Raw genomic sequence first — 15,348 nt, forward strand, 5'->3', positions numbered from 1 at the left:
CTCAGTGAATTTCCCTAAGTCCGTAGGGACAGGCACCCTTATCCCCTATGTTTCAGGAATGATTTGATTAAGGATGCTAAGCCGGCACATAACAGTGTGAGCTTGTTCAGTTATAATCCTTGATGGACCATTATTCATTTTGCAAAATTAAGCCAAGTCTCTCTTTCCCTCTCCCCTAGCTGTTTTGCTTTGCTAAATACTCAGACATGGATCTTATTTCCAAGATGTTTATTTATATTGTTAAGATGATAAGACATTTAAAATAAAGAAGAAAGCAATAAAATCCGTAATGGAAGTCCAGATAATGAGCTGCAGGAGCTCAGAGGAGGGAAACGTAATTCCTAGTCAGGGTGGGGAGGAGATTATGGATTGTCATATTTTGGGGCTTATTATTTATTAAGAATTCCTCAGGAAATCGGGATGGAATGGGATAAAGCCCTTTCCAGGCTGAGCAGTTGGCAGGAATGAATCTGGGAGGTCTGTAAGGGTGGGGCATGAGTAGCAAACAACACTGAGATTATTTTGACTACAGTCAAGTATACACAAGGATAGTAAGAAAGACATTTCATTGACAGGGTGGGGCTCTAATCTGCAGGACCTTGAAATATCAATTGTCGTAGCTCAGGATACTGTTAGAAATGGGCTGATTCACTGCAAAAGACAGGGCAGAATGACTGGATTTGCCCACAGGGATGCGGCAGGAGCTGCAAGGAAGTGTAGGGTGGCAGACAAGCTATTAGAAGTGATAAGGAGAGAGATACCGAAACAGATGCCAGGCCGTCACCCACGCAGGTAGAGCTGGTGTTGGGAGGTGGGTGACAAGTCTCACGGCTGGGAAGCGCTGGTACTGGCCAACCTAGGGACAGGTGGCACTGTGAAATGTAATCAGAAATGAGGAGCTAAGGAAGTCTGTGAGCAGTTAGCAGGCTCCAGCTGCTAAAGCTCAGGTTTATGGGCAGACTTCCAAGTTCTGGAAGGAGGAAAGAATGGAATGGAAAGCAAGAAGCAGGGCCCCCACTCCAGAGGGACCTGGCGGAGTTCCAGGCCAGGAGTCAGGCCCGGCACATGGAGCCTGACCAGCCGTAGGAATGGTCTGATGCTCTATTCGCGAGTGCTGAGCTGAGGTCTTTTTGTTCCTTCTGTGTCAGGTTATGCCTGGTCTTAGATGTGGGAGCAGAGAGGCCCAGCTGTGTGCAGGGAAGGGTGCAGATACTGAAGAAAAGGCGGGGCCCTCTGCTGGCTAAAGAGTTGGGGCTTTATTTGGTAGGTAAATCGCAAAAAATGGAAAAATTAAAACAGGGGGGTATCTTAATTAGAGCTGTATTTCAGGAAGTTAGTTTGATGCTAGTGTGTAAAATGAACTAAAGTTAAGTGATTCCTCACCTGGACCAAACCTCTGTGACTCCCCTTCCTGGATACTTCTCCAGTGTGTTCATTGCTCACCACACTTCTTCCTAATACTGTAGGTTAAACCAATGATATTATTAAAATTGGTCAAATTAATTAATCAATACGTGATTAATTTCACCACTTTTTTTTTCCTTATTTTTTAAATGTGACTTCTAAACAAGTTACCATTGCACAAGTGACTCACATGATACTTCTATGGGGGCCGTGCTGCTCTAATCCTTTCTCCCTATCAGTCAGATCTTTTTCAAATGCAAGTCCTCTCATGTAACTCTGGGTTTGTGAAACCTCTCAAAGGTCTCCGTTGCCCTAGGATAAAGTCCAGATTCTTTATCATGGGCTCCCAAGCTCTTTGTAATCCTACCCCTTACCTCATCTCTCAACCACCCCTTTCCCCCCGTAAGCATCCTTGAGGCACATCAAACTAGATTCGGTTCAGTCCGTGCAGTTGCTTTGTTCTCTTTGGCACCCATGTTCACGCCATCCTTTATCCTGAACTGAGCATTCCTCCTCCTTTTCATCTGCCCACTCTTGCTTCCCATTAAAGTCTCACACGTCCCTGACTCCTGGCCTCTGGATTCGGTGCCTCTTCTTGATGCTGGGGCTGCGCCACGGGCCTGCTCCGTCATTGCCACCTCACGTTCTTTGTGAGGTCCTATTGACTCATCTCTCTCCTGCCTAGACTGTAAGTTCTCGGAAAGCCAGGAGTCTGCATGAATCCCCGCAGCATGCCCAGTGCCTAGTACGAACCCGGGAGCGTAATGGCTGCCTGTGTGGTTGTACAAATGAACGAATGGGGCCGCTGAGCCAGGCGGTACAAACCTGAACCAGAACAGTGGCCCTAGGAACGAAAAGGACAAGTCACATAGGAAAGAGCCAGTAAGGACACAGTTCTTTTTTCCTTTTAATTAGGGAACAGTGTGTTTCGCCTGGGCCCATCAGCTCCAAGTCAAGTCGTTGTCCTTCAGTCTAGTTGTGTGTGTGTGTGTGTGGGAGGGGTGCAGCCCACCATCCCAAGTGGGACTTGAACTGCCAACCTTGCTGCTAAGAGCTCTCTCTCCAACCAACTGAGCCATCCGGCCGCCCCAGGAAGGACATAATTCTTGAGAGCTGGCAGCTGTGTGACTGCACCTCTAAGTACTAATGGGCATGAAGAACTAATATACTTCATCAGGTGCCCCAAAACCCTAAATAATATGAATGAGAGCAAAGATAACAATAAATGTTCTAAGAACAAAAATGTGTTCTTTTGAAAGCAATGTGCCATTTGGAGTCAAAACACGTGGGTTCAAACTTGGCCCCAGCATTTACATTGTCTTTGTAGTCTTGACATTTCAGTTTCTTGGGTCATCAAATGAGAGTAATACATTTACTTTTGGGGTCGTTGTGTGGATTGAGGGGACTAATATATATAGAATCACTCTGTAAACTGCAAAGTGACAGAAAGCGTTAGTGATTATCCCTGCAAAAATGTTTATACCTGCAAACAGGTGATAACCAAGCTGTAGTAACTAAATTGTACATAATCCTGACCTACCCCAAGGGATTTCAATCTCAAACAGACCAGCTTAGCACAGAGGAACTTGGACAGTCTACACTGGGTGAAGTTACATATTTTTATCAGTATGACTCATGGAATCCTCTGGAGAGAGAGTGAACAAGCGGGATAGTGGGTATGAGACCAGGTGGTGTGGTTGGGTTGGGCTGTCTCCTTCCCTCTGCCTGGGCTATGAGGACCTCACATTTGACCTCTAAGCTTGGGCTCATGACTTTCTCTCTGCTTGGACTGCTCTCTCCTTTGCTCCCGCCCTGCTTCCCGAAACCCTTTCCCTATTTATTGCCTTGAAATTCTATTCATACTTCAAGCCTCCTTCAGGTGGCTCACAGCATTTAGTATCTCTAAACTTGCTTTCCACCCCCCACCCCCCCAAAAAAAAGAGATCCCACTGTCTGATCTTCTTTCTCATTCGCTGATTGGGGACAGCACTAGCTATCCCCAAGTATTTCCAAGGTGGGACTTGAAAGAGGCCCGTCCATCCGGTCTGTATTCCTGCCCCCGACATGTGCCAGACTGTCACCTGGCACGTGTAGGTGACACCTGCATTCTGATTTGGAATTTAGAGTCTGGATGGTTCCCCAGAAGCCCATAATGATACCCCTCCTTCTTGCCTGCTTACTTTGTTCATTCCCGTGTTTGCCTCCCTTACTGTGGATCCAGGATCAGTACGTGCAATTCAGTGCCTTACACACAGTATGTGTTCTGTTAAAGTCATTAAAATGGTTATTTATTTACCTGAGCCTTCACAGAGGATTAGTTAAGGGATTATGGGATTACATAAAAGAAAACAAAAGCATACCTCAAGTTTCCAAGGGACATACATCCAGTTAGTGTATTATACTATTAAGACAAATTAGTGCTGAAAAGGGAAGGTTAATGGCTTTACTTCTTTTTTGGGAAAAAATGTACAGCCGATTCCCAATGACTACGTAAGGATGTGAGTCGGACAGTGAAGAGAAAGCAAAAAATGATTCATTTGAGGTGTTAGAGGAGAGCTCTAGAAAGATGAACAAGTGGGTCTTGGAACAAATTAAGCCTGAAATATCACTGGAGGCAAAAATGACAAAACTGAAGCTGTCCTATTTCGGACACATCATGAGAAGGCAGGGTCCTTTGGAAAAGGCAATGATGCCGGGAAAAATAGAAGGCCGCAGGAGAAGAGGAAGACTCAAGTGTGTGAGATTGACTGACTCCACAGAAGAAGCCACAGGTATGAGTCCACAGGAGCTGAGTAGGCCTGTGAGGATAGGACACTGTGATGTCACTCACTCATTCACAGGGCCACCAGGAGTCGGAGCTGACTCAACAACACACAACACACACACCAGCCTGTTGGGTACATTTTGTGAACTTGTGAGCCGTGCCTAGGAGTCTGTTCAGTCTGTGATCCTTCTAAGTTCTGGTCCTTCCACCTGTTGCTTTCCCTCCCCCATCCTCTTCCTCCACTATTTCTAATTCCATCTCATCTTTCAGATCTCACCATAGACGTCATTTTCTCTGGGAAGCATCCCTGAATCTTACAGGCTCAGCCTGTACGTGTATATTCCAATAGCAACCCTTTTTCTCAGCATTTCTCATCCTATAATGCATGTGTTTTGTCTTTTTCTCCCTCTACTCTGTTAACATTGTGAGGCAGGTACCACAAGTGCCTTGTCAAAAGTTATTTCTGCAATGCCTCGCATAGAGCTTGATAAAGTGGACACTCAGCAAATAGTCATTGCATGCATGAGTTAATAAGTAGGTAAAGGAATCTGTTTCCGAGCCTAGAACAATTTCAGAATCAGAGTACATCAGAGTAAATCTTAGAATGTTATGATCTAGACTTTGGCTAAGTGACTCTCTTACCTCTACTGACTTCTGTTCGATTAATAGTTAACAGGTGTGTTAACTGGGATATAGGTTTGGCTGCTTATAATGGAGAGAGCCAATTTTACAATTTAAACAAGAAAGGATTCTATTTCTCTCACACAAAACGGTCCAGAGATAAGCAGCCCAGGACTGGTATGGCAGCTCCGTTCTATGAGATAATAGTTACAGCCAGACATTTTCTACGTATCCTGGGCTCCACTATCCTGTTAGGAAACCCTTGTCCATGTGGTTAATTGTCACAGCAAAATCCTAGCAGGTCTCGTTTTGTCTTGGAATCCTTGGAACCTACACCCAAAGTGAATTTAATTTCTTTTTGGTACCTGGGACTGATTCTAGGACCTTCTGGACCTTCTTAGGGCATCTTGAGTCTGCTCTGAATTTATAGAACTTATGAATCGAGAGATTTTTCATTGATTTCCCAATCCCCATTTTACCTCCAAGCTTTTTCATGTGGGGAACACCAAAAACTTAGTCCGAGTTGGGCATGTATGTCAAGGATGCCAGTTGGTCCTCGTGCTAAGCTCATCAACCAAGGGTGGTGTGGCTTCTGCAGGTACAGGACATGCTAACTTCACAGCTGGGCATCCTGGCAAGTTACAGGAGAGGAATCCCTTTGAATACTGTTCAGCATATTACCTGTTTGGCTATAAGAAAAAAATGTATTACGTATTTTGTTCTAAGGTTGCCATATGCCTTATGATTGCACCGTCATTTCTTTACAATGCCTGTCTGTTGGGTTTATGTTATGCTGGAGAGAAGTCATTAGATTTTATGATTAAGATTTAAGATGAAGGTTAATGTACTCTATCTTTTCTCCCTTCCCACAACACACACACACAGACACACACACACAGACACACACACAGACACACACACACACACACACACACACACACACACACACTATCTCTGAGGAAGAGGGGAGAAAAACCAGGGTGGAAGTGAGAGCTGAGTGCAGTTTTCCATAGCAGAGCTATTTGCCTAACTAGAAGAAGCTGAATAAACCAAGTAAGGACGCCTTCCCTTCTCCTGCCCCAAACTAAACACATATTTCATTCTATAGACCTCACTTCAATGTCTTAGACAAAACAGGATCAGTAGGGCTTAGTATGAGTTGATTCTGCCAGTTTAACAGGAAAATAAAAAGAACCAAAGATCTGCCTAAATTTGTTGCTGGCAAAGGCAATAGATGAGATATTTTCTGATTTTTTAAAAGACATTATCTAATTGATATACAATCCTCAGTCAACTCTCTAAAGTGGTAAAATTCACCTTTCTTTGTGTTTTGTCTGTCTCTGTGTGAGTAGTGATCAATATTTGAAGCATTTTGGTTAATTATTGTTAAAACTACAGTTCCGTTATATATGTTTTTCTTTTCTTTCCACCTTCTCAAAACTTCTCCTTTAAGGCAGAAACTTTCCATTCTTGGTTTCGTCCAAAAGACAAATATTTCTGGGAAAACACTGAGTTTAAACTATTCAGCAATTCTGGTGTTATGTAACTGACCACACTTAGACTTTCAATTAACTTTGGTTACATTTTATTGAAGAGTGTCATAGAATAGAATAACTGGTCACAATTTTTTAAAAAAACTTTTGTATGCTTTTAAACGGGACATCCTCTTGAAATATGTATAACATCTTGTGATAATGACAGAAAATAAATCTCTTATCATTCAAAGTATTCTAAAGTCCACTGCCAGTATCCCAAGACTGATTTTAGTGCTTTTGAGAATTTTTAATCGTATGAGCTTTCCTTTCAGCGTAGTTTCCACAACTCAAGCTCTCGTGTCCTTCTTTCCCTCTTGCTCTTCTTTGTCTCTGCTCATTTTTGTTTGGTCTTCTTGGGTTGTGGGTGCATCTTGAGACAGTTTAGAGTGTTTCTCTTCCACTGAGGAGGAATCATATGATTCATGGTTTCAAACAACTTCCTTAACTACATCTCAACTTGCAACTCACTTTCTTCCTTTCTGGTCTTTATCTTCCTTTCCTGTCACTTTTCAATATCTCTATTTTCTTTCTGCCCAGAACTGAACAGATCATTTCGTCCCCCAAAGCAGAGTCCTTTCACTTTTCTCTTTATTGTCATGTCCCCACTACAGTCCCATTGTCCCAGTCTTAAGACCTTGCAGGTTTCTTTCTTTCCCCTCTCATATACTTGCAGCACGCTGCCTGTCATCAAGTTGCAACATTAATTTTCCCAAAATATCACTCAGATTCATTTCATTATTTCAAAAGACTTACATTGTCTCAGCCGAGGTGTTAATTATTTGGCATGTCCATTACTCTAATAGCTTCCTATCTACATTGCTTTCTTCCCTCTAGGCTAACCTATGGATAAGTCTTAGAATCATCTCATTCACGACCTGTTTTGTCATTTCAATTTCCTCTTAAGAAAAATTCAAGAATCTCCACAATCAGCTACTTTATCCAAACATCACTTCCCCACTTATATGAGCCACTTCTCCAACCAAATATCATCCTTTGAGCCTGCCATCCTCTCCAGTGGAGGACCCCCTCTCTTCCTCCCAGTCCATGTTTCTCTTTTTCTTCAAATGTAGTAGTTGACACAGTCTTAATAAAAACTGTAGTTATCTGCAAGTCCGTTAAGAATGAGAGCCTGCGGACCGATTTTCTCAGTGTCCTCTCAGTGACACATCGCTCAGTCTGCTCTGCGCTCTTAACCTGCATTTACTGATTGTGGCTTTATAAAGCCATTTCTCATTTATTCCCTTTATGTCCTTTCTCTGCTTTTAGAGTACAAGCATCTTCAAGGTAGAGACAATAATGAGTGATTTATTTATGTCACCCAGCAATAATTACTAAGCACTTACTGAATTTTCAGTATGGCATTTATCTATGTATTTACCAGTAGATCGATCAAATAGTTATTGAGCATCTATCATGTGCCAGGTGCTGTGTGAGGTGCTGGAACACAGTGCGGAGGAAAAGCTGACATTTCCTCCGCCCTCATGGAGTTTGGGGGAAACAGACATTTATCAAGCAACTACACAATTGAATGTAAAGTTACAACTGTGATAGAGCTGCAAAGAGGGGGACATGGTGCCATGAGAGCACATCAAAGGGGATTTAACCCAGGTGGGAGGGGAGATGAGGGAAGGATGTCCCCACAAGGGAGAATCACAAGTGTGAAAGCTCTGTGATGGGGGTGGGGAAGATATGTTCCAGACTACTGCTACTACCACTACTAGTTGTACCACCACTACTACCACCACTACTACATTACTACTACCACTATGTGCTACCAGGACTACCAGCCCCACCACCGCCACCACCACCACCACCGCCACCACCACCGCCGCTGCCACCACCACTACTACTACCACCATTACTACTACCACTACTGTGCTACCAGTACTACCAGCCCCACCACCGCTACCACCACCACCACCGCCACCACCACCACTAATACTACTACCACCATTACTACTACCACTACTGTGCTACCAGGACTACCAGCCCCACCACCGCTACCACCACCACCACCGCCACCACCACCACTAATACTACTACCACCATTACTACTACCACTACTGTGCTACCAGGACTACCAGCCCCACCACCGCTACCACCACCACCACCGCCACCACCACCACTAATACTACTACCACCATTACTACTACCACTACTGTGCTACCAGGACTACCAGCCCCACCACCGCTACCACCACCACCGCCACCACCACCACTAATACTACTACCACCATTACTACTACCACTACTGTGCTACCAGGACTACCAGCCCCACCACCGCCACCACCACCACCACCACCACCACCACTAATACTACTACCACCATTACTACTACCACTACTGTGCTACCAGGACTACCAGCCCCACCACCGCCACCACCACCACCGCCACCACCACCACTAATACTACTACCACCATTACTACTACCACTACTGTGCTACCAGGACTACCAGCCCCACCACCGCCACCACCACCACCACCACCACCACCACTACTACTACCACCATTACTACTACCACTATTATACCAGTACTACCAGCCCCACCACCACCACCACCACCACCACCACCACCGCCACCACCACTACTACCACCACTACTACCAGTACTACTACCCTGTTTCCCCAAAAATAAGACCTAGCAGGACAATCAGCTTGAATTCATCTTTTGGAGCGAAAATTAATATAAGACCCGGTATTATATTGTATTATATTATGTTATATTGTATTATATTATGTTATATTATATTATATTATATTATACCTGGTTTTATAGTATAGTAAAATAATACCGGGTCTAATATTAATTTTTGCTCCAAAAGACGCATCCGAGCTGATTGTCCGGCCAGGTCTTATTTTCGGGGAAACACGGTATCACTACTACCATTCCCACCATCACTACCACCTCTACCACCACTACTACGACTACTACTAAACAACTCTGAATAGTAACCACGGTGTGGATACTGTGAGGATTATCTTATTTAATTCCCACTATGAGCCAACGAGGAAGGTGTTTGTATCCCTATTCTTTATAGGCTCAGAGACATTAAAGATCTCACCTCAGAGAGAAGTGATGCTTCTAGGACCCAATTCTAGGTGTCTGCCTGCAGAGCCATCACTTTTAGCCACTATGTTATAGCAGTTCTAACTTATTTGGATTTTCAGTGCCATTTCAATACCATTAGTATGGAAAAGGGAGGTTCCTTTAGCTCTGAAACAAGATATGATTTGGCTAACTGCCCGGAAAGTCCTTCCATAATCTTGGTCAAAGTCCTTCACGGCATCAGGTCACCCATCTCCCATTTTTGCAGAATGTTTTATTATATATCCCACAGACCTGGCATTATGTCTGAGCTGATTATTGTATGTTTCAACCATGTGAACAAACTTCTAACTGTCCTTTCCTTTTATGAAATCTATAATTAGATGAGGAATAATGCTCAGTTAGCTCAAGTTACACATAGTATTCCAGTAACCAACTTCCTCCTCAGGGAGCAGCATCAACCATTAAGAGTAACCGCCAATAATTGGTAAATTTTTTGTTGAAAAATTTGTCATCATGACCAGAGGAGTCCTCTGCCTCTGGCCCGCCATCTGTCGAGTGCTATTTGTTTATGTTTCTTCTATCTCCACTTTCTACCCCCGAGGGCAGCCTCTTCTTTAGTTGTAGTAGCTGCATCTACAATTGGCTTGTAAGTTGCTTGCCTAATAGGAGAACCTAGTAACAGCATTGAGAATTTTAATGTATACCTTTTAGTATCTCTGTGATAATTAATAAAATCACTTTGGGACCTCAGAAAATGAAAGCAACTGTCTACTGCTTAGTAGAGTGTTCAGACGACGCTTCATCTTTAACCAAGCATGACTGGCTCTTTACCCTTTGAAAGGCAAGGTTGAAAGTTCAAGCAAAGAGTAGGTGAATAGGGCAACCCCGGTTAGCATAGCTAGAAACAACCATAGCAGGATGCCCAGCTGAGAGTGGGAAGCTGAACATGAAGCGTATCAGTGAGCAACACAAGTAAGTCTGAAGAATAGAGAGAAGCGGGTCTCTATTCTGGGATCTTGAAAGGATTAAGTTGTTTGCCTTTTGATAATTCTTTGATATGGTTAGGGGAAAGAGTCAAGAAGTAACAGATTTATTTGCTTATGTCCTCCACCAAAAGTCTTGCTAGAGACATACAAATAGCTGAAGGTATAGTTTAAGAATCAAATGTTGCGAAATGGCGATGACCAATTCCATTCAAGAGTGGGAAAGGTTTTCAGACTTGTCTGTTTAGGTAAGGCTGTGGGCTTGTAGAGGCAACAAGCACTCAACAGTCCTGAGGGATGGAAGGAGAGTCCTGACCCTCACTTACTTAGCTTTCTTCCATGGCTGCTGTGGCTGTTGTTGCTATTGCTGTTATTACCACTGCTCTGTTAGGACTGTTTTCCTCTAAGCTTTTCACTGGGCGTAGGACATTATAGACCAGCATTGAGTTTGAGGGCAAGACCGAGGCCTGCCCATCTCTTATCACCCTATGCTGATATTGCCATCTTCAAGACAAGTTTATCACTCTTTATTTCCAAGCACAATGTCTGTTATACTTACACTGCCCTTACTTTCCTGTCATGTAGTACAATCTACTACCCAGCAAACATGTAAAGAACATGCAGATTGCAAACCAAAAGCAGAGCATGAATACAGAATCACATTAAAGGGAAAGCGGGTGGGGGTAGGAGATTCATTTTTATTCAGCTCCTATGTTCCAAGTACTTTATTTGGTGCTTTATATAGTATTCTCTTAGATGTTTTATATGGGATAGTTAATTTAACACTCATGATAAGCATGAAAGGAAACACATGAGGACACTGAGAGTATGAGAAGTGAGGGTCAGACTTGGTTGACAAGTCTTCTAGAGCAGGGATGCAAACCCTGGCCCTCAGATGCGAAATGTCCCATCATTTACCCAGGTACATAAATATTATTCCATGTCACTCTGCATATATAAGTATACTCTCATAATTTTAATGTTTTTCACTTTTCTTGTAGCCAGAGAGGAAGAATAAAATCTAGTGAAGTGTGGTGTCAGAGAGGCCAGTGAGTGAGTAAATGAATGAACGAAGTATATAAACTAAATATTTCCACTTCTAGGTAGATTTTTGAAGGAATCTGCACACCAGCTGCTTACCAGCTCTCCATGTATTGGCTCTGGTGAAATTGTAAAGCAAGAATTTTTTTTTCTCTCCAGTTTGGGGTTCTTCCATACCTCTTCCCTCTTTTCTGTTATATCCTAGGAATCTTCTATCGCTACTATCAGTGACCACCAAATGCAGCAGTATAAAACTATTAATATTCCTAGCAACATCTTAATGCTTTAAGTAGAGATCTTTTTTGGTCTTCTCCCCGCCCGCAACTTTAACACAATTTTTAGTGTACAGTACCTTATTGTTAGCTATTAGCACAAAGTTGTACAGGTCTCTAGGACTTTTTCATCTTGCATAATTGAAACTTGATACACAATGAACAGCAACTCTCTATTCCCCTTTCCCCCGGCCCCTGGCAACCACCATTGTACTGTCTGCTTCTCTGAGTTTGACTACAGTAGATTCCTCACGTAAGTGGACGCATGCAATGTGCTGTCCTTCTGTGACTGTCTTATTGCACGTAGCATAATGTCCTCAAGTTCATCCATGTTGTTGCATATGACAGGAAGTATTTGTTTTAAGGCTGAATAATATTCCATTGTTGTATCTACCACGTTTTCTTTGTCCATTCATCCATTCATGGACAGTTAGATTGTTTCCGTATCTTGGCTATTCTGAATAGTGCTGTAAAGAACATGGGAGCACTTAGATCTCTTTGAGATCCTGATTTCAATTCATTTGGATATTTACCCAAAAGTGGGATTGCTGGATCATATGTTCTATTTTGAACTTATTGAGGAACCTCCATACTGTTCTCTATAGTGGCCGCACCAATTTACATTCTTACCAACAGTATGCAAAGGTTCCCTTTTCTCCACATCCTTGCCAACTTTTTCTTTTTTAAATCCTAGCAAATCTGAGGTGATATCTCATTGTGTATTGATTTGCATTTCCCTGATGATTAGTCATGTTGAGTACCTTTCCATATATCTGTTGGCCATTTCTATTTCTTCTGTAGAGAAATGTTTATTCCTTTGCCCATTTTAAAATTCAGTTATTTGTTTTTTTTGCTATTGAATTGTAGGAGTTCATTATATATAATGGATATTAACTCCTTATCAGATTTGTTGTTCGCAAAGATTTTTTTCCCATACCACAGGTTGCCATTTCACTCTGTTAACTGTTTCCTTGGCTGTGCAGAAGATTTTTTGTTTGATGTGGTTTTCTTGCTTGTCTATTTTTGTTTTTGTTGCCTGTGCTTTTGGTGTTATATCCATGAAATCATTGCTAAGACCAATATTATGAATCTTTTCCCTTGTATTCTTCTAGGAGTTTTACAGTTTCAGGTCGTATGTTTAAGTCTTCAATCCATTTTGAATTAACTTTTGTGTATGGTGTAAGACAAGCGTCCAGTTTCATTCTTTTGCATGTGGATATCCAAGTTTTCCATCACCATTTGTTGAGGAGACTGCCCTTTCCCCATTGTGTATTCTTGGCCCCTTTGTCAAAGATCAGTTGACTGTAAACGCGTGAGTTTATTTTTGAGCTCTCTATTAGATTCCACTGGTCTATATGTTTATCTTCATGCCAGTTCCATACTGTTTTGATTACTACAGCTTTGTATTATAATATGTTTTGAAATCAGACCTCCAGCTTTGTTCTTCTTTATTAAGGTTGCTTTGACTATCTGGTGTCCTTTGTGGTTCCGTATGAATTTTAGGATTGTTTTCTATTTCTGTAAAAAATGCTATTAGAATTTTGATAGGCACTGCATTGAGTCTGTAGATTGCTTTGGGTAGTGTGGACATTTTAACAATATTAAGTCTTCCAATCCATGAACACGGGATGTCTTTCCATATTTTTGTGTCACCACCACCCCAAAAACCTGTTAGAACTAATAGATGAATTCAGTAAAGTTGCAGGATACAAAATCAATACATAAAAATCAGTTGCATTTCAATACACTAACAATGAGTAATCCAAAAATGAAATTAAGGAAACAATGCCATTTATAATAGCATCAAATAGGAAAAAATACTTGATAATAAACTTAACCAAGGAGATCAAAGACTTGTACACTAAAAACTGTAAAACATTACTGACCTCCTTTTAACAAAATTGACCTGTCCTTTTAGGACCATGCTAGCTCACGGGAGGCTAATCTGGTAAGTAAATTCAAATTTAGGTATACATGGCTTATTGGTTTATCCTTCCCACATACTGACCAGGAATATTTTAACCCTAAGGCTGAGCTCCCTGCAGGTGAAATATTTTTAAATAAATATTTAAAAAATTGTAAACTGCAGCACTTGATTGCAACTATCTAGCATAAAACCAGCCCCTCTTTTTGGATCAGCATTTGGACAAAATCACCTATATTATCAGATATAAACACAAGTAGTTATTCTTGGAAAAGCTCTCTGAAATTATAATGTAATTCAGTGAGAAGACATCATCTGAGATTTTCCCACACGGAATACGTACACAGCTTTTCAGTGAGTCTGGGAAAATACAGGTTGGGGGGAAGTGCAATAAGGGAAGGGAACTTTTTTTGATCACTTGCCGTGTGTTAGATGATTTCCAATTACATCCCACTTAATCCCTTTCCAGACTCTGTGAGGTAGATATTTGTCCCATTTTGCAGATGAGGAAATTAAAACTCAGGGTAGTAGCTCCCACGCTCACTCAATATAAACGTGGATTTGAGCTGGATCCACTCAAAGCCAGTTCTTTTCCCTTTACATGCCAGGTGGCCAGCCAGGGAATTGGTGGGATAGAGAGAAGGGTGCTGAGATCTGAAACGCGACTGGGTCCTTATGAATTATAAGCTGCCCTGTCCAGGAAGGCCTCCTGGGAGGGATGCGGCCGAACAAACTGCTTGGAAAATTTTCAGTAATCTCCAAATTTACTGCCAAAAATCAGGTGAAAGTTATGAAATGAATCAGATGGGCCACTGAACTGTCCTCTGGTGCATTTTGTCGTCTTCACCATCACTGACCAGGTGGGCCTAGGGCCTGAGGGTAGCTTCAGAAACAGGGAGGTAGGACTTCTGCACGATTTTCCTCTGACACTGGGGACACTGTGTCCTGGTGGTCACAGAAGGATCTAGTCAGCCTCTCTCCACGGCCACTGAGCTGCACAGGTTCTAGTTGTGTGAGAACATGGGTGAGTGACTTCAAGATGTTCTCAAGTGTCCAGAGATCCTTTTGTTTTTCCTTGATGCACTCTCAGTGCCATCTAGTCTGCTCTCCTGGGAACATCTGTACACTTGATTCTCTAGCTTTTCAGCTCATGATATATTTATTATTATCCACAGCCCGCCTTATGCCTTAACCTGGCAATTAGTGAGAGGCCTCTAAAAAAAATGAAAGGCGATTAAATTCACGTAGGGGTGAATAGTATAAAAGACACGAGCCCTAAAGGTTTTGTCATTGGCATGGAATTCTGTCACGTGCCAAAGTTTGATTATAGTATCATCTGGTATCTCGCTGTTGATTTATTAAAACTGGATCTAAAAATGGTTATAATCTTTTGTCCTGAGAGCAGATCTTTCTGTTCTGACAAAACTCCCTCTGGCAGTCTCCTCATGAATGGCTTTTCCCTGTGGTTAGTATCCTGCTGTGTCCCTACAGACAACTGGAGATGGTGACAAGTCACAAAGACCCACAGACCCTCCAGGGCCACTGACCGTCCACTTTCCAAGCTGTCTGTCCGTCCCAGCAAAAGCCCTTTCCTGCTTTATCCCCTGCCTTCCCACAATGGCCGGTTACTGTTGGAAGAGCCTCATCCTAACGTGTGGTAGGAGGGAGTCCATCTGACTGGTGGTGTGCAGCGGCGGGAGGGAGTGCAGACCCCGGGCATGGGTTCTGGAATAGCCTTCGAGCAATTCGGTTTTG

General features: G+C 42.5%; 1 protein-coding gene across 2 annotated transcripts in view; it reads left to right on the forward strand.

Annotated features, from left to right (window-relative positions):
- RGL1 (ral guanine nucleotide dissociation stimulator like 1) overlaps nt 1-15,348 on the forward strand; it is a 215,138-nt gene that overhangs the window by 87,603 nt on the left and 112,187 nt on the right. The window lies entirely within an intron of this gene.

The sequence above is a fragment of the Rhinolophus ferrumequinum genome, chromosome 22 (genome assembly GCF_004115265.2).
Source record: "Rhinolophus ferrumequinum isolate MPI-CBG mRhiFer1 chromosome 22, mRhiFer1_v1.p, whole genome shotgun sequence".
Lineage (NCBI taxonomy): Eukaryota > Metazoa > Chordata > Mammalia > Chiroptera > Rhinolophidae > Rhinolophus > Rhinolophus ferrumequinum.